This window comes from Tursiops truncatus, chromosome 9, assembly GCF_011762595.2.
Source record: "Tursiops truncatus isolate mTurTru1 chromosome 9, mTurTru1.mat.Y, whole genome shotgun sequence".
Classification (NCBI taxonomy): domain Eukaryota; kingdom Metazoa; phylum Chordata; class Mammalia; order Artiodactyla; family Delphinidae; genus Tursiops; species Tursiops truncatus.
The window spans coordinates 55,203,391-55,230,608 of record NC_047042.1 but is presented as its reverse complement, the minus strand read 5'-3'; the positions used below and the strand labels follow the sequence as shown (position 1 = coordinate 55,230,608).

Below are 27,218 nucleotides of genomic sequence, written 5' to 3'. Positions count from 1 at the left end.
CACACTAAAGGCTCAGTTAACAACTTTAAAATTTTAAACTAATGCACAATCATCTCAATTCAACAGCTTATAGTAGGCAAAAGTAAACATTTTTGCAGCCTGAGCCTACCTATGAGTTAAGGATTATTAGCATTAGGGAATGAGCACATCCTTTAGGAAAGGCAGAATACTTAAACAAACAAAACAGTACCCATTAAGAACCTGCAAGGTTCTTTCTACATTAAAATATCTACAATGGAATGCAAAGGTCGTATTTATCACAAAATTGAAATATTAACTGAAGTCACAAATTGATCAAATGCTAAAATATTTACATCTGACTCTTGAATTTCTATATGTACTTTCTTTTACCACAAATCAACTGCAGATCTAACTGTGACAGAGATGCTTTAAGTTTCCTCTTAATATAACTTTTTGACCTGATTAATTTTTGTTAATTATTTCTATGAATTTCTGTCCCTCCCAATTAAGCCATTTGCATTTCAGTAACTAAAGCATTACTTCCTTTGTTTAGAAACCACAACCTCTTTACTTTTTCACTCTCATTGATGCAAATGTATCATGGTGAATTAAGCCATTTGGATTTCAGTCTGTGTGGGTGACATTTTAACAACTGTCCCTTCAACCTTCTCACTGTGTGAATCTTGGCCATGTCCTACATCATAGAGGACAGCAGGAGGGCAATGGTGGCAGCCTGATAGAAGAATGGAGCAGGCATGGAGCCAGGGGTTACACAACACTGAAGTCAGCAATTTCTCTGATGCACGAGCCTTTCACTTGCCAATCAAACCTGACAAGGCTTTTACCTTGTAGAGTTATTCCTGACCTTACCCAAGACACTAAATCATTTCTGAAGTCTTGTTTCTTAGCCTAAGCAAACCTACTCTCCCCACTTTTCAGATCTGTGTGCACTGTTCACTCTAATACTAATAAATACAGCACAGTGGTGCAGAAAAGCAGAGGAGGTGTCACTTCTTTTGGACTAATGAAAGTGATGCACATCTAAAACCAGAGCTAGTCAGAAAGCCTTCTGTATTATGACCTATTGGCAAAAGTTATAAACTAGCAGTTTTGAAATAAGCTCCTAACAATTATAGTTGCCCAGGAATAGATCTGACCCACATGTGCAACGGAAAGGCGTTTGAGCAGAGACTGGATGGTTATACAACAGATAGGAATATCAAAAATGAGTTATCACAGATGTCATTTCTGCAAGTGTGAAGCTGTACTAATTGACTTCCAAAACCTTATCAATCTTCTTTTAAGATTAATTTTATGTTTAGCAAAGAAATACATGCACAAGTTTAAAAAGTCAAAAGAATTCTACAAGGCTTATAGTTAGGGTGGCTGCATCCCAGTTTTCCAGGGACAGTTCTGATTTATGCCTAATATCCCAGTGTAATTATTAATAGTGCCCCCTCTTTCACTCTCAAAAGTGTTCCAGTTGGATGAAAAACCACTGTCTCAAGTCCCAGCCACATTACCCCCAATTTCTATTTCCCAGAAGCAATTACTTTTAATATGTTTAGGATTTTTTTCTATATGCGTTCAAATTTCTAAGAAAAAAAAAAAAAAACATGATTATACTACTTGCATCAGTTTAAACTGCATTAGAATTCAAAGACCGGGGGTAAAATCATTGACTTAAATAGGTAGAAAGAGGTGCCTGGAAGGTACATTGTTTGAAGACTTATTCATCTGAAAATGACTTTTCCTCCTTCATACATTGTTGGGATTTTACATCCATCCAAATTCTGACAAAGTGTACGGGTAGGAAAAGTAATGACATTGCTGAGACACACTACCTCGATCTCCCTTCAAAATAAGATTTGCTACCCAAGCTGTCAGCCCTGTCAGGGACTGCCTCAGCTGCAGAGAGCTACCTGACCCCACCATAACGCCCTTCCCAGATCAGAGGCATCCAATGCCTGACTGAGGCAGGGATAAAAAGATGCTTTCCACCCAACCTAGGACTGCTCTGAGAGGCCATCAGTGCTCCAGAGCTCCCCAGAGGCTAGCCAAGGTTTTGTCAGGCTCATATAACAGATGGACTGGTCCCTCTGCCCAATACTGCTTCCTTTCCCTCTTTCCACAGGTGTTGATCTTTAATAAACAGCTTGTACCCCAAACTCCATCTCAGCATCTGCTTCCAGAAAACCCAATCTGCAACAAATAGGTACTATGGTTCAAAATTCAAAAGGTGCAAAAAAGGAATATGGTGAAACACCTCCCTCCCTCCGCTGAGATCCAGTTATCAGTTCCCCTTCTCAAAGTCAACCAGCGTGGCCAGGTTCTTGTGCATATTTCTAGAAATAGTATGCATATATAAGAAATGTTGGTAAACTGCCTTCCTTTTATATTGTACCAATTTATACTCCCTTGAAAAATATATGAGCGCCTATGTCCTCATACTCTTCCTTTATTGTATCACTGAATTAATAGAGTCCAGTATAAAATATAACAAAAAAAGACATTATAAATGTTGGGCTAAAAGTGTATAGAAGTTCTAAAATTTTTCCATGCTCTATTGAATCATCTTGTGCCATCTTGGTGATGGTTCACCCCACTTTGGAAGGCAATGGTTTACTAAACAGGAGAATTTTTCTGTAATCAGGGAGCAGACATTTTCAACTATCCATCCCCTGTGTTGGACACACAGTAGTTGTTCAATTAACAGTTATGGAATAAATGAATGGAAAAAAATGAAGAAACTTGGTTAGTAGCATATATAAACATATAAAATGTCTCTTTTAAAAATTTTTATTGGAGTATAGTTGATTTACAATGTTGTGTTAGTTTTAGGTGCACAGCAAGGTCAATCAGTTATACATATGCATATATCCATTCTCTTTGAGATTCTTTTCCCATATGGGTTATTACAGAATATCGAGTTGAGTTCCCTGTGTTATACAGTAGGTCCTTATTAGTTATCTCTTTTATATAGAGTAGTATGTATATGTCAATCCCAATCTCCTAACTTATCCCTTCTCCCCTTTCCCCTTTGGTAACCATAAGTTTGTAAGACGTCTCATTTTAATGTGCATATTTTAACACCAATATGTGTCAGACTTGTGTACATATTTATGATATATATTGATAAAGTGATATGTGTGTAACTAAAATACACATACAAGAGTTGATGCTTAAATTCCCTTTACTAATTCCATTTTATATATATGTACCACATTTTCTTTAACCATTCATCTATCAATGGACACTTAGGTTGTTTCCATCTCTTGGCAATTGTAAATACTGCTCCAATGAATATGGGGTACAGAGATCTCTTCAAGATAGTGATCTCAGTTGCCTGGATACATATATACTCAGAAGTGAAAACGCTGTGTCATATGGTAGCTGTTTTTAATTTTTGAAGAATCTCCATACTGTTTTCCATAGTGGCTGCACCAATTTACATTCCCACCAGCAGTGCACAAGGGTTGCCTTTTCCCCACATCCTCACCAACACTTGTTATCTCTTGTATTTTTGATAATAACCATTCTAACTGGTATAAGGTGATATCTCATTTTGGTTTTAATTTGCATTTTCTTGACAATATGTGATGTTGAGCACTGTTTCATGCACCTTGAACATCTTTTTTGGAAAAAATGTCTATTCAGGTGCCTTGCAAGTTTTTAAATCAGATTATTTGGGGTTCTTTGCTATTGAGTTGTATGAGTTCTTTATATATACTGGATATTTACCCCTTATCAGATATATTGTTTGCAAGTATTATATTTTCTCCCATTCCATAGGTTGCCTTTTCATTTTGTTGATCATTTCTTTTGCTGTGCAGAAGCTTTTTAGTTTGATGTAGTTCCACTTATTTTTGCTTTCATTGTTTGTGCTTTTGGTGTTATCCAAAATTGTTTCCAAGACCAATGTCAAGGAGGTTTGCACTGTAGGCTGGGCTCTGTTATGGGGTCCTGTGCCAGACAGGGAGGGGCAACGTGGTCAGAGTGTAGCTGCTCCTCTTACCCTTCTAATATGATTCTTCTCAGTCTCTGTGGACACAGAGGTGCTTCAGCCTCACCCCCAGGTTCTGGGTATCTTCACAACAGTGTCTTATCTATGGATAGTTGTACTTGTTGGGCTTCTTGTGAAGGGAATTGATGCTGGGAATGACCAATGTCACTATCTTGATTGTAACAGTCTTTCTGCCTGTGTTTAATTTAAGTAAATGATATGGTGCTTTAGATCTCATTCTGTTTCTTACTTTTCAACATTGTTTTTCTTTTCTAACTATGCATGGTATGATACGTATAGTTAGGAAAGTAGAAACCAAACTAGGCATTTCAGCAGAGGGAATTTAATATAGGAAATTGATTACACAGATGTTAGAGGCCTGAATGAGCTAAAGGAGACTAGAAAAAAAAAACAAAAAAAACAATGAAAGTGAGCAGTTACACCCCTAGGGCTGGGGAAGCAGAGGAAAAAAGTAGGAGTTATCAAATACTGGAAGCTCAAAGGAAACCCACAGATCTTGGACTCAGAACACTAGCAGGTGGGGGTTGTGGGTGGGGGGGTCTCAGCCGCATAGTAAGACTCTAGGAGGCCTAGAACAGGACAGCTGCTAGGAGCATGAGAGCTGAAGAGAGATTCCGGACATTGAACTGTGCTGGTGAGACACTGGCATTCAGGCCCAGCTAGAGTGGACAGATTCTGGTAAACATTCTGGCCATTCAGTTGAGACCCTTTTTTAAAAGGCCACGCTCCAGGAGTGGGGACAAAACTGGAAAAGGCTCACCCTAACAAAGCCTAAAACCAAGCCTCAAAAAACTTAAGGTAATATGCTGGTAATTTAATAAAGCAGATGCAGAAATGACTCATAAATTAGAGCCAATGGGTATGAAATTAACTGTGGTCAAGATGTTTTAAAATAAACTAGACTTATACTTTCAACTCTGACACGTAAAGACCTTAGAAGTTCCTACTCCTGTCCTTACAAAAAAAAGTCTGAACTAAAAACGAATGACTTTTCTTGGACCCATCAGAATTGAGGTCACAGGGCAAACCATCATCCTAAAACCTGAAGACACAGACAAATACAAAAAACTATAGCTGAGTTTTGCTTACCTGGAGCAGAAGCTATTGGAGCCATAAACTGGTGGTAATACTTAAACAATAATTTTGATGAGTTTCTGGAAGCTGAGTGTGGATTAGCAAGAGAGTGAAAAACTTATTGAGGCTGCAGTCTTAGAGGGTTTTATCTTTTGTGGATTTTGTCTCTAGGAACCCCACCAGGTTTTCATGATAAAGAGTCAAGAAAGATTCCCTCCTGGCTCTGACCAGGGTAGGGGAAAAGTAGTCATTTAAAAATATGCCCAGAGTGTTCTCCATAACAAATGCTTACTACTCCTCAGGAGGAAAGAATTTACCAGAGCCTTATCCCACCTGGGGGGGATGGGGGGGGAGGGGACTTGTAAAGGCCACAGTCCAGGAACACAGGCCCACTATAAGACTGAGATTTTATCATAATATTATAGAACACTTCCCCTCCTCCACACCTTACCACATCAACAAGCTCTAGTATAATAATAGCAGATAACATCTGAAAGAGCTGCAAGGTGTAGATTCTATTTAAGAAGGAGTTCTTAGGGAAATCCAAAGTCAATAGGGGAGACAAAATCAAGGACACTAGAGGAATTTGAAGCCTCTAGTACCTACAGCTATAGCACAGAGGACTCCAGCTGAGGTCTGGTTACTGATAAATCCATTAGCTGGAATTTCCTGATTGACCTTTTCAAGCCAGGGATACAAGGAATTGGGATAACATTCTGTGAAGGTCCATCCCATCCTAAAAGGGTCTTTTCTAAAAGCTTTGCAAAGAGGAGTCAGTCCGTTTGTATTTCCCTTGGGTGCATGGGGACAGGTCATATTTAGAAAAGAATGTGGGGGAGTGAAGGCTGTACAACTGACCAAGGTAGAGGTGTTTAGTATGACTGGGGAAAGATTGAAATAAAGTATGGGAACACTCAGTCATAATAGCCTAATAGGTAACAAACATAGGCTTATGGGTATAATCAGCAATAACACTTGCGATTAAAGAGAAATTGGTTACAGATAAGACCAAGGGATGTTCAACATCATGAACAGATCAGAGTTTCTGGTGACAGATCCAACAGTCAGAAAGGTTTCTCGTTTTTGCAACAGATTGGGAAATGCATTGGGATAAGAGCATTATCTTTCTCTAAGAAAGAGAGGGAGAAAATAAGGTAAGAAGCAATGGTGAGAAAAGGATGTACAGGCCTGGTCCAGTCATCTTGTGAAAGCTGTTTCCTTCAGCTCTTGTCTGCTTTGATTCTTGGAAACCTTCAGTTTGAGCTCATCAGTTGGTGTGCAGGTCCAGTCAGGGTTTAGGGCTTTCTTTTGGGTGGTGGTAGGCAGGGGGGCTGGGGGGCAGCTTTCTTTGGATGAGACACATTGATCCAGGAGTCAACTCCTTGAAGTTTGGCAGCACAAGAATTGATCAGTAACACTTGATAAGACCCTTTCCAATGTGGCTGAAGAGAGTCTTTTTTTTTTTTAAGATCTTTATTGGAGTATATTGAAGAGAGTCTTAATGGATACGTCTTTTCCAATAAACAAAATCTCCAGGTCATGAAGTATGGTGTTTTGAGGTCTTCATCTCCTGGGAGCACACCATGGAAAGATTGCTCTACTAAAGCATAGTTATTTTCAATGGATGAAATACTGCAGTATATACTTTGTAATACTGAAGTATACCTCCTTTTATTAGTTGTGGATCAAAGGAAGCGGGAGCCAGATGCATGAGGAACCCAGCAATTATTTCACCCATGGTGAGAGTTTATGAGTTCCAGTCGGGGTGGATCTGAGATTTAGAAGGACCAACAGCAATACTTTTGCCTGAGGTAGTTGGAGGGTTCCCACAAATTTTGCCAGTTGAGTATTGATGGTGCCATTTGTTCCTTCGACTGGTCCTGAAGACTGAGGATGATATGCACTGGGAAAATGCTATAGGACTCGCTAAAGAGCACAGACTTGCTGTAATATTTAACTAGTAAAAATAGGTTCCCCAGTTGCTATGGAGTTCAAGAGGGGTTCCCCAGGTAGAGGTAAACTTCTCTAATAGTATTTTAGCCACTAAGAGGCAGTAGCTTATCTACATGGAAAGGCTTTGACCCAGTGGGAAAACAAACAAACCATGACTAAAACATATTTATACCCATGAGACAGGGGAAGTTGTATAAAATCCATCTGCCAAAACTCGAATGGTCTATTGGGCAATTTAAAGTGTTTGGGGGCAGTGCAGACAGTTTCCCAGGAATGTATTTTGGACAGATGAGACAAGAAAAGTAGACACTTTGTGCAGCCTTATTAATATTTCCTCACCAGTATTGATTCATGAACGTTATTATTTTATCCACAGACCAATGGTTTAATGCATGTAAAGTTATCAGTAATGGGAATTTTAGAGTCTCTGGTAAGACCAGATTATTTGGCCCAAACCAGAGTTCTCTCTTTTTATAGAACCAAGGTATTAGATTTCCAGTATTGTTTTTTCCTTTTCTGAAGCCAATTGTTGGGCACCTCTAGTCAATTTTTCTAGATTATTATTTGGGGGAAACACCACTTTGGACCATATCAGAGGTTTGATTGTGGTCTTTTGAAAGCAGCATTCTTGGCAGAAATATCAGTGGCATGGTTTCCTTTTGCCTCCAGGGAGTTGAGTTTGGAATGCCCAGGGACCTTAATAATAGCCAAAGCAGCTGGTAGGAGTATGGCATCTAATAAATTTTGGACACAAGAGCCATTTTAAATTTTGTCCTCATTAGAAGTAAGGAAACCTTGCTGTTTCCATAGCATTCCAAAGTCATGGGCAAGCCCAAAGGCATACTATCAGTATAAATATTTGCAGTTTTGCCCTTAGCTAAAGTGCAAACCCTAGTAAGAGCATATAATTCAGCCTACTGGGCCAAGGTAGCCAAAGGCAAAGGTGCCGCCTCAATAACTTAAAAAGGAGTTGCGATTGCATATCCAGCACAAAATTTACCATTTTAATCCTTTAAAGAAGAACCATCAGTAAACCATGAAACCTCAGCCTTAGGGGAGTTTCCTGTAAATCATCACGAGGGGTCAAAATGTTATCTATCAAAGTCAAACAGTCATGAGGTGTATCGTCTGCAGAGGAGGGAAGAAGGGCGGCAGAGTTAAAGCTATTACAACAAGAAAGAGTTATGTGGGGTACAGTTAGCAAATGGATTTTTGTAGGAGGTGAGATAACTGGCTGAATGGTGTTAAGTGTGATGAGAATTCAGGAGGGTTTCTACTGTATGGAGTACAAAGATCAAGATCGTTAGAGGGGATCCCATGACTGTTCTTCAGTGGCCTTAACTAAAAGGATGGGGCTGGAATGGCTCTGAGGCCAGGGGTATCCACATGCCACAGAGTCTACCTGCTGACTGTAGTACCCTATGGGGCAATGGTGATACTCATGTTTGGGGGTAAGTACTCCAAGAGTGTTTCCCTCCTCATATAGGAAGAGGAAATAGTGAAGTTGATGATTAGGGTGTCGAAGGAAAGAAGGATTATCAAGCTTTCCCTTGAGGTATTAAAAGCTAGGTCATCCTGATTTTCCCAAGTAATCGGGTCAGGTTTGGTGTTCCTTAGTAAGGCATGGAAAGGCTGGGTCATGAGAGAAAAGCTCAGAAACCAGTTCTCATAATAGCCAGCCAACCCAAGGAAACCTTGTAGTTGACATCCGATTTGGGGTTTTGGTAAGTTCCAGATGCCATGAAGCCTATCTGGATCAAGGTAAGCCCTTGTTCTGAGATCAGGTGCCCGAAATAACTTGGGTTGGAACAAACTGCAGTTTCTCCTCCGAAAGATTATACCCCTTTGAGGCTAAAAGCTTTAACAGGTGGATGCTGTCTTCCTGTGAGGAGACCTGAGAAGGGGAGCAGAGAAGCAAGTCTACATATTGCAATAAAATAGTCTCTAGGAAATTTTATATTATCTAAATCTGTTTTTAAGGTTTGTGAGAAGTCTCAGTAAAACCCTAGTGCATTACTGTCCAGGTGTATTGTTGTTCTTCCCAAATAAAGGCAAATAGATATTGACTAGCTCTATCCACAGGGATGCTAAAGAAGACGCTACATAGATCAATCATGGTAAAAAAAAAAATTTGCTTTCGATGGGTCTGGAGGCTAATAAAATATGGGGATTAGGAACAATAGGGTGACAAGGGAAGACAACACTGTTTATGACTCAGAAGTGTTGGACCAATCTCCACCCTCCCCCACTGGATGTCTTTGCATGTAAAATAGGGATGTTGCAGGGCCTAGTACAGAAAATAACGAGGCCCTGCGCCTTTTAGTCTTCTATTATCAACTTAATGCCCTGGAGGGGCTCTTTATTTACAGAGTATTGACTGATTCTGGGGAGAGGCTTTGAGGAATCTATTTGTACCCTAATGGGAGGGGCACTGGGGATTCTGAAAATATCAGTTGAAGATTTTGCCCATAAGGAGGGTGGTAGCTGACCCATTAGGGACAAATGATTAGTGTCCTTAGAATTAGCTCTAGTGCTGCCAGAGACAGAGCACATAAAAGATGTTAAAGGGTCAAGTGATTCACCCAGTCAGCTATTTTGGCTGTTATCAAATTCTAGAATTATTTCCTTCTTTTAGGAAAGAAATTCCAGGATGATATTTTTCTAAGAAATCTTGGCCCAATAAATAAATGGGGCAGAGGAACTAAGGAGAAAGGGGTGATTATCTCTTAGAGGGCTTAAACAAAAGGGGATGGGTCTAGTAACAGAAATCTGTTGAGATTTATGTGAGATCCGCACTATTTGAACCATTTTGGTATTCCAAGGTAGGGGCTGTTTAATAACAGTGGGGTTGAGCATCAGGGGTGTAGCTCCAGTTCAATAAGGACAGAAAGAGATTCATTCCTAATCTGGAAAGTAGTTTCTCCAAGTCAATTAAGGGGGAAAATTGAGAGGAAAACCTGTAATTCCTCGCAGTCCCATCACTGGGAGTTAAGAGAGCACGGGAAAGGCTGGTTAGAGGGTTGAAGGTAGCTGGAGTGCTTAAGCTCCTAAGTCTTTCTTCCAATGTCCTGGCTTTTTGCAATAATGGCAAAGACTGGGAAGGTTTTGTTTTTCTTTACAATCCTCCATTTGCTGGAGTTGAAAATTGAGGATTTTAGTGGTCTTCCTTTTAGCTGAATCATCTAGGGTGTGGGCAAGCTAGTTTGCTAAATTAACTAAATCTGGAATGGACATAATTTCTCATTCCATCCTGGTCCTTTCAACTAGAAGAGAAAGATCCTGGTTCAGCCCGTTACTGAACACAGAGTTAAAGGCTACCCAAGTGGGTTCAACATTCAAAGGAAGACCAGAATTTTCCTTAAAGACAATATAGAGCCAGGTATGATAGTCATACACAGGCTCACTGGGCTTCTGGGTACAAGCCTGAACTTTATTCAATCGACTGGCTTTGGGAAAGCCCTAGGAATTGCCAAATGGAGTCACCTGGTGATTCCCTGAGCCTCATCGTATGATAAAACAGCAACAGCAAGGGTTTGTCTCCAGGCCTTGGGACCATCCCAATTAGTAGTTTCATCCAGTGTTGGGCCTGGCCTTCGCCAACAAGCGAACTAGCTGATATAAGTCAGAGAAACCAGAAACCAAAAGTAAGTCTGAATGACTATATTACATTCCTCTGCAATCCTGTGGGGATCCTCACTTCCTCTGAGAAAAAATTTTGACTATGGCACATAGTTCAGCTTTAGTCCAGGGAACATAAGAAATGAAGGGGTTTAGCATTTGGATCCTCAGAGGGTCTGATTTTAAAGGGGCAGCTTTTAATAGGTTCAGGAGAGGGGGAGAGAGGGAGAGTTTCAGAGAAAAAGGGAAGTTCAGTGAGAGAATTAGAATGAGGAAACAAAGGTATAGAGGAGGGGGATGGTGCAGAAGGAAAAGAAGAATATGGTGCTGAAGACAAAGAGGAGGAGGTAAAGAGGCCTCAGAAGACTTTTTCATTTTTTTGCAATTGTTTGTTTGCCTTAATTTAGAAATGATAGTTTGTAAAGAGGCAATTTTAGAGTATTGAATGCATTTGGAAGACTCCAGGTACCAATTAAAATACACATCTTATTCAGTTTGTTTAATTTTAGAGCCATGGTCTTCTATTTAGTTCTGAGAAAAACAAGTTTGAAGAGGTCGAAAGTTTCCAAAAGTGACCCCTGGAGTTATAAACTATTTTGGTTTAGTTGGTCCACTTAGTTAAAAATATGCAAAAGAAAGGACCATAGTTTTTTGTTTTTTTGTGTGTGGTACGCGGGCCTCTCACTGTTGTGGCCTCCCCCATTGCGGAGCACAGGCTCCGGACGCACAGGCCCAGCAGCCATGGCTCACAGGCCCAGCCGCTCCGCGGCATGTGGGATCTTCCCAGACCGGGGCACGAACCCGCGTCCCCTGCATCGGCAGGCGGACTCTCAACCACTGCACCACCAGGGAAGCCCGCTTTCACTGTCTTGATCAGACTTCCATGGATCTATTCCAATTTGTAAACATACTCTTTATATGAAAAAATAAAAAGATAGCTTTTCCCCCTAGTCAAAAACTAACACATTTCCATATAAATAATATAGAAATCATGGAAATCCACAAAGAAAACATTTTTCCAACCAAAGGAAAAATTATGAAATTAAAGCACAAGGAGGAAAACCTCTGTACTTCCTTTATCCAGAAACAAAAACCGTTGTTAATATCTCAATATGTGTCCTCTCCAGTTTTTAAATTTAAAGATCATATTCAACATATTTTTTGTAAACTGCTATTTTCACTTAATGAAAAGAAATATTTTCATATTTGTGGGAAAGAGGGCTCAGCTCACTTCTACTGACTCAGTCCTTGCTGCACCTGCTGTTACCTGCTTCCCAAAAGTGGCTGTGAGCCCTAAATTCCTACTCAGTTCCGAGGACCATCAGATTAGACAGGGCTTCCCTGGAGTCAGAGGAAACCCTTAGCAGATCGTGTGTGATCTGGGGATGGACAGTTGTCCCTGGATCAAAAGCAGCAATGTGAGGTTTTATATTTGGCCAAAAGGGATCTGAGTAGGAATTTAGCGCTGCCATGTCTGACTGAACTCACTATGCCCTCTCAAGCACTTGTATAGGCGTTTCACTGAAATTTTGATCCCCTCTACCTAAGTGGCCCTACGGTTGGTTAGTAATTGGCTCCAAAACCCTTTAACTGGCATGAAATCTAAGAGAAACATCTTTGAGAAAATATTGCTTTTCATTAACTGACTACAAAATTAAACACAGCATATATTCAATTACCTATAAACTATAATAAGGTATTATTCGAAGCAATATCTATGTACAACCATGTTCCTAGCTCCTAATAAATAAAATTTGCTTTCCATTTTATTCCATGTGAACTTTTTCCTTTCATAGTCCCCAAATGGGAAAGCCAGGATGATCATGTGTTCTCAGACCCCCTCCATTTAACTTCCTTTTAAAAAGCAGCTGGGCAGCTTACAGAAATAGAAGTTCTCTTTTCTCTCAGTGGTATTCCTCTGAACTGCTCTGGAAAGTGTCATCAGGGTAATATTGGTCCCTCTGCCCTATCAATGCTGAGGCTTACTTCTTACAGACCAGGTTCAGGGTCTATAGCTCCCAGCTCAAACCTCAAGGTATCTCAAAAACAAAACAAAACAGTGAAAAACAAAATCTCCTGGCTTTTAGGGATTACCTTCATAATGGTAAGGATGAACATGAGTCCTAGCATGTGTTAGCTCTCAGCAGCTTAATTTTCTAAACATGGATGTACTTAAAAGGATGATTTTTTTAAATATTATAATGTATTTTAAACTAACTTGGCAATTTTACAGGGATGTAAAATGATTTCTTCACATCCACCTATTTTTTTTTTCTTTCCAGAAAAGACAACACAGTCTAACTCCATTGTTACCCAGCATTGGTTTGACAACTGGGCACATCAAAATCACATGAGGAGTGTTCTGAAAATACAGATTCCCAAGCTCTATCTGTAAATATTCTGACTCACTGGGTCTGAGTTGGGTCTAGGGAATCTGCATTTTTAGAAGTTTTTCAGCTTATTTTGAGAACCACTCGGCTAGCAGAAAGCACTGTAAACAAAAAGAAAACCAGGATTGCAGTTCTGGCTTAACCAGTGACCAAGGGCAAATTAATCTTTGTACTTCAGTTACTTTCTTCACTGGTATATTTTGGAACAATTATGTTAGTCACTATTATGTATAATTACTTGCTCTCCTTTAAAAATATTAATAAGCAGGTGGTATTCTTTTGTATTTCTTCCATTGAAAATTTAAGAGTGGCAGGTACAGATACTCAAAATCACAGACGCCTACCTCCTTTTTCCATTCAGTTGACATCTCCTTACCTCTAGCAAGTTCCCTAGTCCATTAGGAAAATAAACATCAATTAAGGAAGTGTCTTGAGAATTGCTTAAGATTTAAATATAAGTTCCCATTTTTGTTTCTGGCTTCATCCCATTGCTTTCTGACTCCTGAATTTTTTTTTTTTGACTGTTAGCTTCCTGTCTAAAAATGTTTGTTCTAGGCTTTCCTTTAATCATGCCTTCCAATAATTACTGGCCAAATTCAGCCCCCCCGAGTCAAAATTCTGTACAGTGACTCCAAAGCAAGATATTGGTTCATCCATAGGGAATGTATCTTTCTCAAAAACAAGTAAACATTCATTTTATGTGGCTAAAGATCGCAGCACTAATAATTTATTTTTATTTGCTTTGGAGACATGTATTATTTAAGCTATGAAGTTATTTAATCCTAAAACTTCAATATTTAGTTTAATTAGTTCCTTCTATAAATTCTGTTAATATTAAAGCTAGGGCATGGCAGGGAATGTAAGACGCTAAAATGAAAGAGAAATATGACTTATTTTTGCTTTGCCTTTTATTTTAAATGGTCTCCTGCAACTTACTGGCTTTAGATGAATGCCAACCCAAATGACTGATTAACATATGCTACTGGCTCATCTTCCTAGGCTAGTGTAATATATGAGGGTCAGATGCTGAGAAATTAACTCATCTAATTTAAATGTAACTTTTAAAAACTTAGATATTAAAGCTTAGGTTGTCATTAATCAAACGTGTTTAAATATTTTTCACTTGTCATGCCCCCCAAACTGTGGCTGTTGATCACAGTCATAGATCATACCTCAGAGGTCTGAGAACTGAATACCTGCATCCCTTCTACAGCACCCCAAATCAGTGGTCACCAGATTCTCCTTCACTAGCTAATGCAGTGGTTGACAGACTTCTGTAAAGGACCAGATAGTAAATATTTCAGGTGCTATAGTCTCGGTCAGACTACTCAACTCTGCTGTTGTAGGGTGAAAACAGCCATAGACAATAGCCAGTATATAAATGAATGGTCATGGCTGCATTCCAATAAAATTTTACTTACAAAAATGGCAGTAGGTTGGATTTGGCCTGTGGGCCATAATTTGCCAATGCCTATCTAGTGCAACCCCTGTCTAGTGACTTTATGAGCTAATGCATTCCACGTATAAGACAGTCCCGAGTGTTACTCCTTCATTTCATTCAGCAAATATGTACAGGGGGATTACATTAAGCCAAACGCTATCCTGGTACAAAGAAGAAAGCAGCTCTACAGTCCACACCTCTCTCTCTGAGCTCCCTTCCCATGTTTCTAACTGGCTCCCCATTGCTCAGACGGTATAGTCCAAAGGGCCCATAAGGCTGTGCAGGATATTGTCCTTGTCTTCCTCTCTTGCTTCCCCTCTCACACAGCTCTACTGACATAACCCAAAATTCAACTCTGTCTTCTCAGCCCTTAAGATCCAGATAAGTTCCACTCAAATCTTTATTCCGTGCCTTCTGGAAATCCAAAGCCTTCCTCAAAATTTATCCAAATTCCCAGGATGGGGGTGGGGGGTTGGTCATTACTGACTTTGGGTTCCTGGTTCCACCTATACTGATTCTGTTCAACAACGTTTTGACCCAGGTGTGAAACTCAGTCATTTTTTTAGGTTCCTCCAAAGACCCCATCCACACAGAGCACTTGTGAGCCTGGTGAATTTCACTAATCAGTTAGGGGTCAAAAGGAAGAATCCTATCACACCATACAATACATAACTAAAAGCCCCTTATTAGCCGTAGCTTCTGTGTATTTTTAAAATTTCTTTAGCCCAGCTGTCACCAGAGTTCTCTCACTGGCTTTTCACCCAATGCAATCCCTTACCATCCTGCTGGCCTTTTCTCTTCCTCTCCCTTTACTTCCCTTTCCTCTCATCTTCCTCTCTCGAGAGCAAAAAACCAAATCCCTTCCACTGCAGAGCAGCTTAACAAATCTTGGGTTGCTTGAGTCCTTAGCAACACCTGTACTTGCAGAGTCTCTGTCTCTTTACCAAGCGACCTAACAAAGTATTTTATAAAACAAGCAAGTCCTCCCCCAAGAAGGATTCTGGAGCCAGCACTGTCAGGAATTTTCAATCCCATAACCTTTCTAACCTCTAGGCCTTTTTACATGTTATTCCCCCGTGCCTAGGGTATTCCCTCTCTTGCACCTAGATAAGTCCTACTCATCCTTTAGAACTCATCCTAGACAATGATTCCCACAAGAATCCTCCCTCCAGAAGGGAATCCTGTTGGTCTTGCATATATATGTACACGAGGTATCCCAGACCACTTAAATCTAAGTTCAAGTCATGGACAGGTGCAAACTTGGGCAGAAGATGAGAGAGCTGGTTTATTCCTGACTCACTTTTAACATGAGTGGGAAGCCTTTTAAGGTCCCAGCTTATTGCGGAGATGGTGTCCTTTCAGTTCCTCACCTGGCTGATTTCTGTGCTCCTCACCCTGCAAAACCCTTAAAACAAAAATTCGCCAGAATCAGCACTGCCCTAAGGGCAAAAGTGGCTTCTGTGCTTGTTTACCTCTCTGGATTCCTGTCTTTCCTCTTATGGAGCCCTGGTATCCCTTTCTGTCTTATTAACAATGAGCTGTTTTTAAGAAGAAGCTTTTCTTATTTTTTCTTTTCAGCATTTTGTTTCATTTTGTCTTCTCCCAGCAAATCAAAACAGTCAAATAAAAAGAGAATTCAACTTCTCCAAGAAAATTTAACCCAAAGTACAATTGGTTCCCTTTCTAAGATTATCATGTCATTGTCTGCTCTCAAGGAAAACCACCTAGTCAATGAATATTTGTTGAGCGCCATATATTTGCAAGGAACTATACTATATCCTGGGGATTCCGTGGTGAGTGTGCCAGAGTCCTTGTCTACAATGGCCTGTCCTCTTTTTTCCACAGCTGTGCTGTGGAAACTGTGATGAATCAATGTTCTTTATTCTCTAGAACCCTGTACTGTTCATCTTTTGGTGATAGATTACAGGTTTATTATAAAAAGATATAACTTAAGAACAGCCAGATGGAAGAGATGCATAGGGCAAGGTATGTGGGAAGGGGTGCAGAACTTACATGAGGTCTGAGGGTGCCACTGACCCCCCCATCTCCACATGTTCACCAACCTCAAAGCTGCTTTTTCAGCATTTTTAGTTATTTTCAGTGGGAAGGTTAGTCCAAATATTTCAGACTGCCATTAGTGGAAACTGGAAGACATTAAATCCTTCCTAATTAGGATGCAGATCTTTAGCCAGATATTCTTAAGAGTTTTGTGAGGCCTTCTCCCTAGCCTGAAGCTTTCATTCTGTGTCATAAGTTGCAGTCCAGGAAACAAATTAGTCTCTTAGGCCTTGCTCATTCACTCAGGCATGCATTCATTTAACAGACATCCACTGAGTACTTCCTGTAAAACATGGTTACAGCAGTGAGTAAGCATCCTTGCCCTTTATTCCCTTGTTAAGAAAGAACAGAGAAAGTCATCTGAACTACCAGTTTTCAACATCACACTAGTCCTACCGGCCAAATTTAGGAAACTTCCATGTCTCCAACCTACTGAACGGTACAGCTGTAAAGGGTGGGACTATTGGAGACCTGTTTCCTATGGAAGGTAACTGTTGAACAGAGCAGTGCATCTAAAACTTAAGCATGCAAAAGAAGCATCTGGAGGGCTTGTTTAAAACAGATTACAGGGCTCTACCCGCCCCCAAATTCTGATTCCTTGGTCTGGGATGGAGCCTGAGAATATGTATTTCTGACCAGCTCCTTCTTGCTGTATCCTCACATGGTAGAAGGGCCTAGCAAGCCCTCGGGAGTCTCTCTTACAAGAGCGCTAGTCCCATTCATGAGGGCTCCTCATGACCTAGGCACTTTCTGAAGGTCCCACCTTCTTATACCATCACACTGGGCATTAGGATTTAAACATATAAATTTGGGGGGACACAAACAGAGCATAGCATTGCATGCTGAAGCTATTTCAAAAGTCTCTCTTTTTTTCCCAGTATCAGGAATTAAGGGAGTCACTCCAACGATGTAGGCTTCCGTGGGGCGCTGAAAGGGAATATGGTGGCATAATACCCATTTCACTCCCTGAGGAACACAGGCCAAAATGTGAACCTCCTCGTGTCATGGGCAAAGGACACCAGCATTATGGATTTGGTGGAGAAACCTGGCCAAGGTAAATAAACTTCCAGTCCCTCACACAGAGGTCATTCCCTCACACAGAGGTCATTATTATTCCATTATCTATATTTCTATTGTGAGTCCTTTGTTAACTTAAATCTACTTCCGAACTTTTACTATTTATGAAAAGACACAGATGGGACACTAATTATAAAATTAGTAAAAAATTTTATAATTAAAACTATAAATAAAATTAAAATTAAAAAAAGACACTAATTATAAAATTTCTAATTTCAGTAAAAAATATGTTATAAATGACTTTGCTTTCCTTAGAGATGTTTAAGTATGTGATCAGAAATTTTGATGAATTTAATTCCCTTGCTAATCACATTTTATCTAAAACTAAATAGGAAGGCTCCTGAGAAAGATTAAATTATTATTTTTTTTGACTTGAGCAAATAGCTGGCCTAATTTTACAGATGTTCTTGACTTTTTTAAAATATTTTTTATTAATTAATTTATGTATTTGGCTGCATTGGGTCTTAGTTGTGGTTCGCGGGCTCAGTAGTTGCCCCGCAGCATGTAGGATCTTAGTTCCCTGACCAGGGATGGAACCCACGTTCCCTGCATTGGAAGGCAGATTCTTAACCACTGGACCACCAGGGAAGTCACCCAGATGTTCTTAACTTTTGATTTCTAATTTGTTTATCAATTAGAATCTACTGGGCATTGTTTTCAAGTATTAAAATATTTCAGTCATCATTTATAAATCTTAAAGTTACCCTTTCAGCAACTTTATTCAAAGTACAGGTTAAAACTGAAGGGAAAGCACAAAAAAAATCTGAGCAGTAAATTAGATGTCACATTAAGAAGTATGAAATTTACTCAAAGCAAAATCCATCACACCTTCTCCACACACAGCCTGGTTATTCCTGCTTTATCCAATCCTGGTTACCCAGTGTACTAACAATCTAGCTAACTAGGTTAAAAGAAATAAATCAGGAAAGACAAGCCACAGCTAGAGAGAAAAACAGTAACAATAGGGACATGTGGCAGCCTTATGGAAAGCCTCAATAAAGCAATAAAAAGCAGACAAATGAAAAGTCCAATTGGAAAGATGCAAATATTGACACATTATAGATAGGACTTCAAGTTCATTAACTCATCCAACAGATTTGTTTAAGCCCTCACTCTCACGGAACTTACTTTCTAATATAATATAGATTTATGTTATCTTTGTAAAGTAGATATTGTTATCCTGGTTTTACAATAAATAGAGACCCAAGAGATTCATTACCTCTCCTTGGGTCAGACAACTATGAAGTTTCAGAACAGGGATTTGAGTCCAGTTTTATCTAACTCCAAATCCCACATTCTTTTCACCTATTCATTCATTCGCTTATTCCAGCTATTCATTTATTCAGTAATTTGAGTATAGCAAGCATTGGTCTAGAGATTAGGGGTATAGCTAGCTCCTTAGGGAGTTTACAGCCCTGGTCCCCAAAATCTGTATATTAAAAAAATGCACAATATTCTAAAAGAATTACAAGTATACTCACAGAATTCCAGTGTGTAAAAAGAAAGCAAAAGACTAGCTTCTTAAGGGAAACCCAGCTTGAAATGAGAGGTTTGTGTTTAGTATCTTATTGAATGCAGCCCTAGGATACTGGGAGAGAAAATATTTGTTCCAATTAAAATGTCAGCCATCCCTGATTCAGAAATGCAGGCTAATGTATTCAGATTCTCTTCACACCCTTTTATGTTAAATGTTGTCAGTTTGGCATATTTATCTCTTAAAAATATATTTAAGACAAAGTATAAATATCTTCTGATACAATGTAAATCACTTGGCAAACAACTACAGAATAGGTTTTATCTTATTTCCTAACAGGGAATAACTTCTATCACAATATTTTTCTTTTTCCCCAAGAAGAGCCTTTTAAACAAACTAACAGTATTTTTCAGTTCTCTGACGGGTCAAGCCTCCTCTGGCCCATGTAAAAGCTTGTTCTCATAACCACACCCTGTCACCTTCCCCGGAGGAGATTTTTGGTGGGTGTTGTGATACAACTCACCCCACTCCCCGTGGGGAATAGGATCACAGAATATCCCACTCCTATCGCCTAAAAAATAAAACAAATACAAAATTTACCAGCAGCCCCCAAACAATAAAAGGATGCCATAAAATTATGCCATTAATTTTAATGTGCCAAGGAAAGATAATTCTGTGTAGTTTATTCCAGTTCCTAAGTGTTTCTCAAGACAGCATTTTGGACAGGGCAGTTCTTTGTTGCGCACATTGCAAGATATTTAGCATCTTTGGCCCTTTACCTATAAATACCGGTAGCATCTTGCATTCATTGTGACAACCAAAATGAAACCACCCACACATGTTTTCAAACTCTCCCTGTAAGTGTTGGGAGTACACGGGGAAGCCACACTATTGGTTGAGAGGCATTATACCTACCCCCACCCCTACATTCCAAATGCATGTTGAGGCAAGGTGAGTCTACAAAATCTGCTAATTCTCCAGTTTGAAGAGATTAAAAGATTGAGTAGATAATCCTATCAGAAAAGACAAAAAGCCTCAAGAGTAGACAAAAAGCCTCAAAAAGCCCCTATTTAAAAACAGCAAGATTTCAAGAGATGAAGCTCTGCAGAACGTGTGCTCTTCCGGAATGCAATGATGACTTCAGGGAATGAGCAGAAGCCCCTGGGTATGGGCACTTCCCTGACTGGAAGGAGTGGGAATTTTCCCCTGTAGAGGGAAAATTATTATTGTAGAACCAGTGTTCTACAGTAATGTTATAAGCCCTGGCAAAGTACAGATTATATAAACAACCAAAATGGAGAGATCAGGGAAAGGAAACAGAAGTGAGTGAAACTGGGTTTATCATCTTATCTTTCATGCCTGAGAGTCAATATTATCTAAAAAATGATAATGATTCCAAAATCCTAAATGTTTCAAAAACTTTTTCCTAAATTTCTAAAATATCTGTATAAAATTATATCTATGTAATAAAGAGATATTTATCTATAGTTCAGGAATTCCTTCAGGTTTACCTTTTCATCTGTTAGATGCTAATAAAATTAAAAAGATTTAGGGAATTCCCTGGTGGTCCAGTGGTTAGGACTCCATGCTGTCACTGCTGAGGGCCCAGGTTCAATCCCCGTTGAGGAACTAATATCTCGTAATCCACATGGCACGGCCAGAAAACAAAGAAAAAAAATTTAATTTTCTTTTAGAAATTTCATGAACTTTGATCCAATTCTTGAAACTTTAGTTCTGACTAGAGCTGTCCATCTCTCCGTTCCTTACTTCTTTACATCTATTTTTTAGAGAGATATCTAGAATCATGTTCTACATGAGGTTACTTGTGCTTTTTTTGTACTTACTGAAATGTTTATAATAAGCATGTGCCATTTCCATAAAAATAAGAAAATATCTTTTTTAAACAGCAGCATTAATCAAGAACTTTTATATACCACACATTGTGCTAAGTGTTTTATAGACATTATCTCATTTAGACCAAATTACATTTGATTTTTTTAAAGTTCATGTTTCTAATAAAACTACTTTTGTTCTTTTTTTTTAATATTTTTTCTGCCCCTTTCTCTCACTCCTCTCTTTTTTTTAAATGAATTTTTAAAATCTATTTATTTATTTTTGGCTGCGTTGGGTGTTCGTTGCTGCTCGCGGGCTTTCTCTAGCGGCGAGCAGGGGCTACTCCTTGTTGCAGTGCGCAGGCTTCTCATTTTGGTGACTTCTCTTGTTGCAGAGCACGAGCTCTAGGCGTGCAGGCTTCAGTAGTTGTGGCATGCGGGCTCAGTAGTTGTGGCTCATGAGCTGTAGAGCACAGGCTCAGTAGTTGTGGCACACAGGCTTAGTTGCTCGGCGGCATGTGGGATCTTCCCAGACCAGGGCTCGAACCCGTGTCCCCTGCATTGGCAGGCAGATTCTTAACCACTGCACCACCAGGGAAGTCCCTTTTTTTAATTAAATTTTAATTGTACAACTTATTCATTTGTATGCATTAGGATTTTTAGTTGCAAATAACAGAATCCATTCTGGCTCATTTAAGAAGAGGTTATTAGAGGATAATAGGTTAACTCACAAAACTGTAGGAGGGCTAGAGAAATAGGCTAATTGCTAAGCTTCCAGAAATAATAGCCAGACTCATTCCCAGGACTGGCCTCATCCAGGGAAGTGCCTCTGCTAAAAGTGGACACCTCTGATTCTACCTTATGAGCAATATGGATGCCCCACTTGAAGCCCGTGTTCTGAGGCTACTCACATTCAAACCAAAGTCTAGTGCAGATGCAGATGACAGCAGAACTTAGGGTACACATTTGCACCCTGGTTGCTAGGGAGGCTGGGAAGTGGATTTTCTGGATGCTACCTAGGGAAGTGGGGTGTTCAAAATGTGGAAAGCTAGCAAAATGTACAGAGGATATGGTAAAGATGTTAGATAGCCATCAGCGCCAGCTGACTGTCACTTTAAACAATAGCAGCAACAACAGTAATGTGCTTTTCTATTGAACAAGTGGTCCATGGACCAGCAGCATGAGCATCACCTAGGAAATGGTGAATGCAAAATCTGGGGCCCCATCCCAGATTTACTGAAACAGAATATGCATTTTAATAAAATCCCTCAGGTAATTCTAACGTGCAGCAAAGTTTGAGAATTGCTGCTCCAGTGTAAGAAAATGCAACATTTTTCACACAAATGAAAATGCACTCACCTCCCCAAAAGGGGAGATCCAAAGTCTCATCAGTTCCTGCATCCAGCTCCAAGTCCAGGATCACTTGGTGATGGTCACTCCTCTCTATTTCAGTCATAATATTGTCCTGATAGTCCACATTTAGGCATTAAATAAAGTAAACCATCGCCAACACACCCTATATGAAATAATAAGGAAAAGGGAGAGGAAATAAAGTTATATATATATATGTATATACATATATATATGTATGTATACAGGACATAGCAAGGAAGGAAATATGGGAAGTGACTGCAGTCTACAGCTGGTCCTGAGGCTATTATTGGTGTTATAATTTCCTTCCTCCACTACCCATTTCAAGTTCCCTTGCCCTTAGCTAGTAGGAATTCATTACCTTGTGGGGCAGCCCCAAATTTGTTCCTGAGAGATCTAAGCTCTTAGTGGTTCTGCCAGTGTGCAGTAATAGAATACTACAGTATTCTATTAATTTTATGCCACTGGAAGCTATGCTAGGAGGTGTCCAAAAGATGCTTTAGGTTCTAGAAATACTCCTTTCCCCCAGCATGGTATAGCAGCAATCCTCTTACCCTTGATATTTAGGATCAATCATCCCAGCCTACTTGGAATAATTCTTTCTTGGCTGTTTTCTCCAGAATCATAAGGAGCCCCAGATTACGACCTCATCAGTTCAGCTTCCAGTTCATTGTTGTATCGTCTGATGGAAGCATTTCTCCCTTAACCTCTAAACCAGCAAAGCCCAAGGTGGCTGGGGAGGAAGTAAAGATTTCCTCGAGTGTAATAATAAGAGTGAAGGGCATCACTCCCACTTCCCCCCATTGCTTTTTAGACCATGCATTCTGGCTATGGGGGAAACTATTTATTAGTCACCGCTTCACAGCATGTGCCACACTTCAGGATAACATTCAGCCATAGCTGAATTGTCAACAGGCTATGCTACCATTCTGTAAATATGACAAGGCCAGTGAACCCTTAAATTCAACCACTGCCTTATTTTTTGTGTGATACATTGAGTTCCTTAGTCAAGAGTAATATTGTTTAAGATGGCATGCAGTGAATAAGGCATTCTGTTACATTCCACTGATGATGTAGCTGGCAGAAGTGAAGTGAGGAGGAAAGGAAAATCCATAATTAGAAGTGTCCTGTGAGGATAAATCATCTTTCAAGATGGAAGGGGTTGAATGTAATCAGCCTCCCACCAGGTGGCTGACCAGTACACCCAGAGAGATTTTTCTCTATGAATTACTTAGGGTTGGTAACTTCTGCTGGTAAACTCACATGTGGCCAGGTCAGTTTTGATGAGGTCATGTTGCTGAGTCCATAAATAAGAACTTCTGCCCCTGCCCCCATGATAATTTAGTTTATGAAGCCACTGAGCAAGCACCAGGGTGACTGGAGAAAACCTGGCTGATGCCCACAGACTTGATCATATTATCTATCTAATTACAAACATCCTCAGTGTGGGGTTCTGTTGGTGAGCGTTCTTGTGGGGTATGAATAACCCTCATACTTTAGGGCCAATCTCAAAGGCTGAGAAAGCAAGTTTTTTGGAATCTACATTGGGTAGATGAGATACAGGGTGGGTGTTCAAAAGATATTGAGCAGCGAGGAACAGTTCAGCACTACAATATATATTAAAACATTACGGGCTTCCCTGGTGGCGCAGTGGTTGAGAGTACGCCTGCTGATGCAGGGGACATGGGTTCGTGCCCCGGTCCAGGAAGATCCCACATGCCGCGGAGCAGCTGGGCCCGTGAGCCATGGCCGCTGAGCCTGCACGTCCAGAGCCTGTGCTCCGCAACGGGAGAGGCCACAACAGTGAGAGGCCCACGTACCGCAAAAAACAACAACAAAAAAAAAATCACAAGCTCCAAGAGTGAAGGCTAATGTAAACTATGGACTTCAGGTGATAATGATGTGTCAGTGGAGGTTCATCAGTCCTAGCAAAGGTACCACTCTGGTGGGAGGTGTTGATAATGGGGGAGGATAAGCATGTGCAGGGTAAAGGGTGTTTGGGAATCTCTCTACCTTCCTCAACTTTGTTGTGAACCTAAAACTGCAATCTAAAGATTGTAAATACAATCTATCTCATTCTTTTTAATTTCTCACCGTGTTCCACAATATGGATACATCAGATTATTTAGCCATTTTGTATTTTTTTTCTTTTGTATTAATTGAATGTAATAAATATCTTTGTACAGGCCTCCCTGAGCTCAATACACAAATGAATGTTTCTCTAGGGAAAATCCTAAGTCGAAGTTATGGGTCACAATATATGAATATTTTTAATTTTAGTAGATATAGCCCAAATACTTTATAGTCTCATGGTATTGTCTAAAAGTATCCATTTCACCATACTATTGGCCAATTGTATTATATTATCAAACTGTATAATTTTTGCCTATCTAATGAATAAAAATGTTATCATGGTTATCAGAATGCATTTCTCTGATTAGGTTAAGTACTTTTTTTCTTACGTTTATGTTTTCTTATGTATGACCGTTTATATTTCCTTTTCTGTTCTTATTCTTTGCCCATTTTTATTGCTTGTCTTTTAGTTATAGATTCTTATTGGTTCTTTATGTTCTGGATATTAATCCCTTATGTATCTTTATTGTAAACATTTCTTCCAATCTTTGTTTTATTTGAGCTTTTTTATGCTGTCTTGTCTTCAGAAGTTTTTCACTTGATGTTATCAAACTTCCTTTTGATTTTTGACTTTTTTAAAATCTTATTTAAAATGTTTTCCCTACCACTAAGAAAAAAACATATTCTTGTATATTTTCTTTTAATATTTGTATGCTTTTCCCTAATTCTTTAGATTTTTAATTCATCTGAAATTATCTCTGTAATATGAAATAAAAATCTTTTTTTCCAAATGGCTAGTGAATTTCTCCTGCATTGTTTATTGAAAAGTAAACTCTTTCCACTGATTTAAAATGCCATCTTTTCATATACTGAATTACCATATATACATCGTTGTATTAGTCTATTTTTATCTTTTACAATCTCACCATTACACTGTGTTATTAAAAAGATGTTCAATTTAATCTTTTCTTTCTTTTCAGAAAGCTTCCTCTTGAACAATTTTATTATTTGTCACAGAACAAAAAAAGTGACGTCTATGGAAATGATTCTTTGTAAGTTTGAGGTTTATTTTCCTTATATGAGATCAAATAACATTTTCAAGTGGAAATGAGTTATATGCAAAATAAAAAAGCTCCAAAGTGGGAACTTATAGAAAAACAAGTGTTCCTTTTTTTTCAGTAGAGATTATTGATTACAGAAACCAAGACCAAAACAACAAAAATAAAACAAATAAACTAAAATCCACTAACAGTTTGTTGCACTTAAACAAAGAAAAAAGTAGGAAATAGGAATAGTAATGTTTGAAAAGATTCATACAGATCGTCTTGGCCCATTTCCCTGCCTTTGATCTAGTTATTCAATCTAATAAGAATCTGTTAACGTTTCTTAAAAGGTTCATAGAAAAAGCCCTAGTGCCCTCAACAAAATTTTTAATCAGAATTTTATGAGAGAGGTTTGTTATGACAATCTACAAATAACTCTTAATAAAATTACTCCCTAAGTCTCTTTTTTGGATACAGAATACTTAATTTACCCTTTGCTTAGAGGAATTATTTTCTACTATATTGTTTTTTGCTCTTTGAAATAGTTTGTTGTATATATTACAAAGGCATGCTTTTAAATTTTCAGATAAAAATAAAACACCAACAGCACTGAAGTAAAAATGAAAACATTAGTTTTTACCTTTGTTAGAATTGTTAGGAATCTGTTTATAGGTAAGAAGTTAATATAGAGTTCAGCCACAAGAGGGAGCCAAAAAGACATGAAATTTGTGGTTGCTGGGCCTTGTATATCCCTTTGGGATTAGTAAACTGAAAAGTATTAGAGTGGCAGTAAAATCATGGATAGGTTCAAGCAATTGCTGTCTCTGAGCATTTTTTATTTTCATTTTATCCTTTCAAACTTTGAATTTTTAAGAAAGCTTTTCTTTTTAAATTTTTATTCTTATTTTTCCATTTTTTTAAATTATAGCTCATTTACAATGTTGTATTCGTTTCAAGTGTACAGCAAAGTGATTCAGTTATACATATATATATGTGTATATATGTATAATTTTATCCATGTTGAATCAAATCAATTTTAGGCATGTACTTGTCAATATCAGCTAAATTTGTCACATGAGAAAAAATTTAGATGCTGATTTAATGTTTCATATATAATAGCCAATCTGGTAACTCTAGATCTCATAGACTCCTATAGTCATTGCTTCCCATTCCCCTACTCAACCAGAAATATAACTGGAAAACATGCTTTTTTTTTTTTTTTTTAGTTCCAACAAACTTAGAGTCCAAATAAAGAAAGATATAAACCTTTTAAGGTTCACATGAATTGTCTGTTTATAATACAATATGGACTAATAAAATTACATGGCTTATGTACCACTTGCTAAATAGAGGAACATATAAAAAAGCAAACAGTATATTCAATTTTACTGCCTTTACTACAACTGATAAGTCAGTTCATTTTTCATAACTGAAATATTTCAGAAATATTTGCATAGGCTGAAACTAATTGCTGAAATGCAATGAAAGCAGATGACAATCCTTCTCTAGTGTGGAGTTTGTCCCTGGGCTGCATTGTTATTTCTTGGCATGTAGGGTTCAGAGTAATTAGTAAGTACCCAACCTTCAAATGAAGTGATTCAGAAAAGCCATGCCTCTGGGAACTTGTTCAGTTTTGTTCTAGCCTCTCTGCAACTGGGCAACATTTACTATCATGAGAGATGAGCAATCCTGGGCAAAGGGACAAAGCACACACCGTACTTATATATTTTCTCCAACCAGGCCACACTCTGATCACTTTAGGTCATGTAATTGTACCCCATGCATGGTGTCAGGCTACCTCAGAACACTTTGGTGCTCTGCCTATGAGA

At 38.9% G+C, this 27,218-nt stretch overlaps 1 long non-coding RNA gene across 3 annotated transcripts in view; it reads right to left on the bottom strand.

Moving 5' to 3' along the window:
- LOC109548576 (uncharacterized) overlaps positions 1–27,218 on the bottom strand; it is a 187,600-nt gene that overhangs the window by 139,430 nt on the left and 20,952 nt on the right. For all 3 annotated transcript variants that reach the window (XR_012333989.1, XR_012333988.1, XR_004528126.2), the window contains exon 3: positions 22,262–22,418. This is a non-coding gene — a long non-coding RNA (uncharacterized lncRNA). The remainder of the gene's footprint in view (positions 1–22,261; positions 22,419–27,218) is intronic.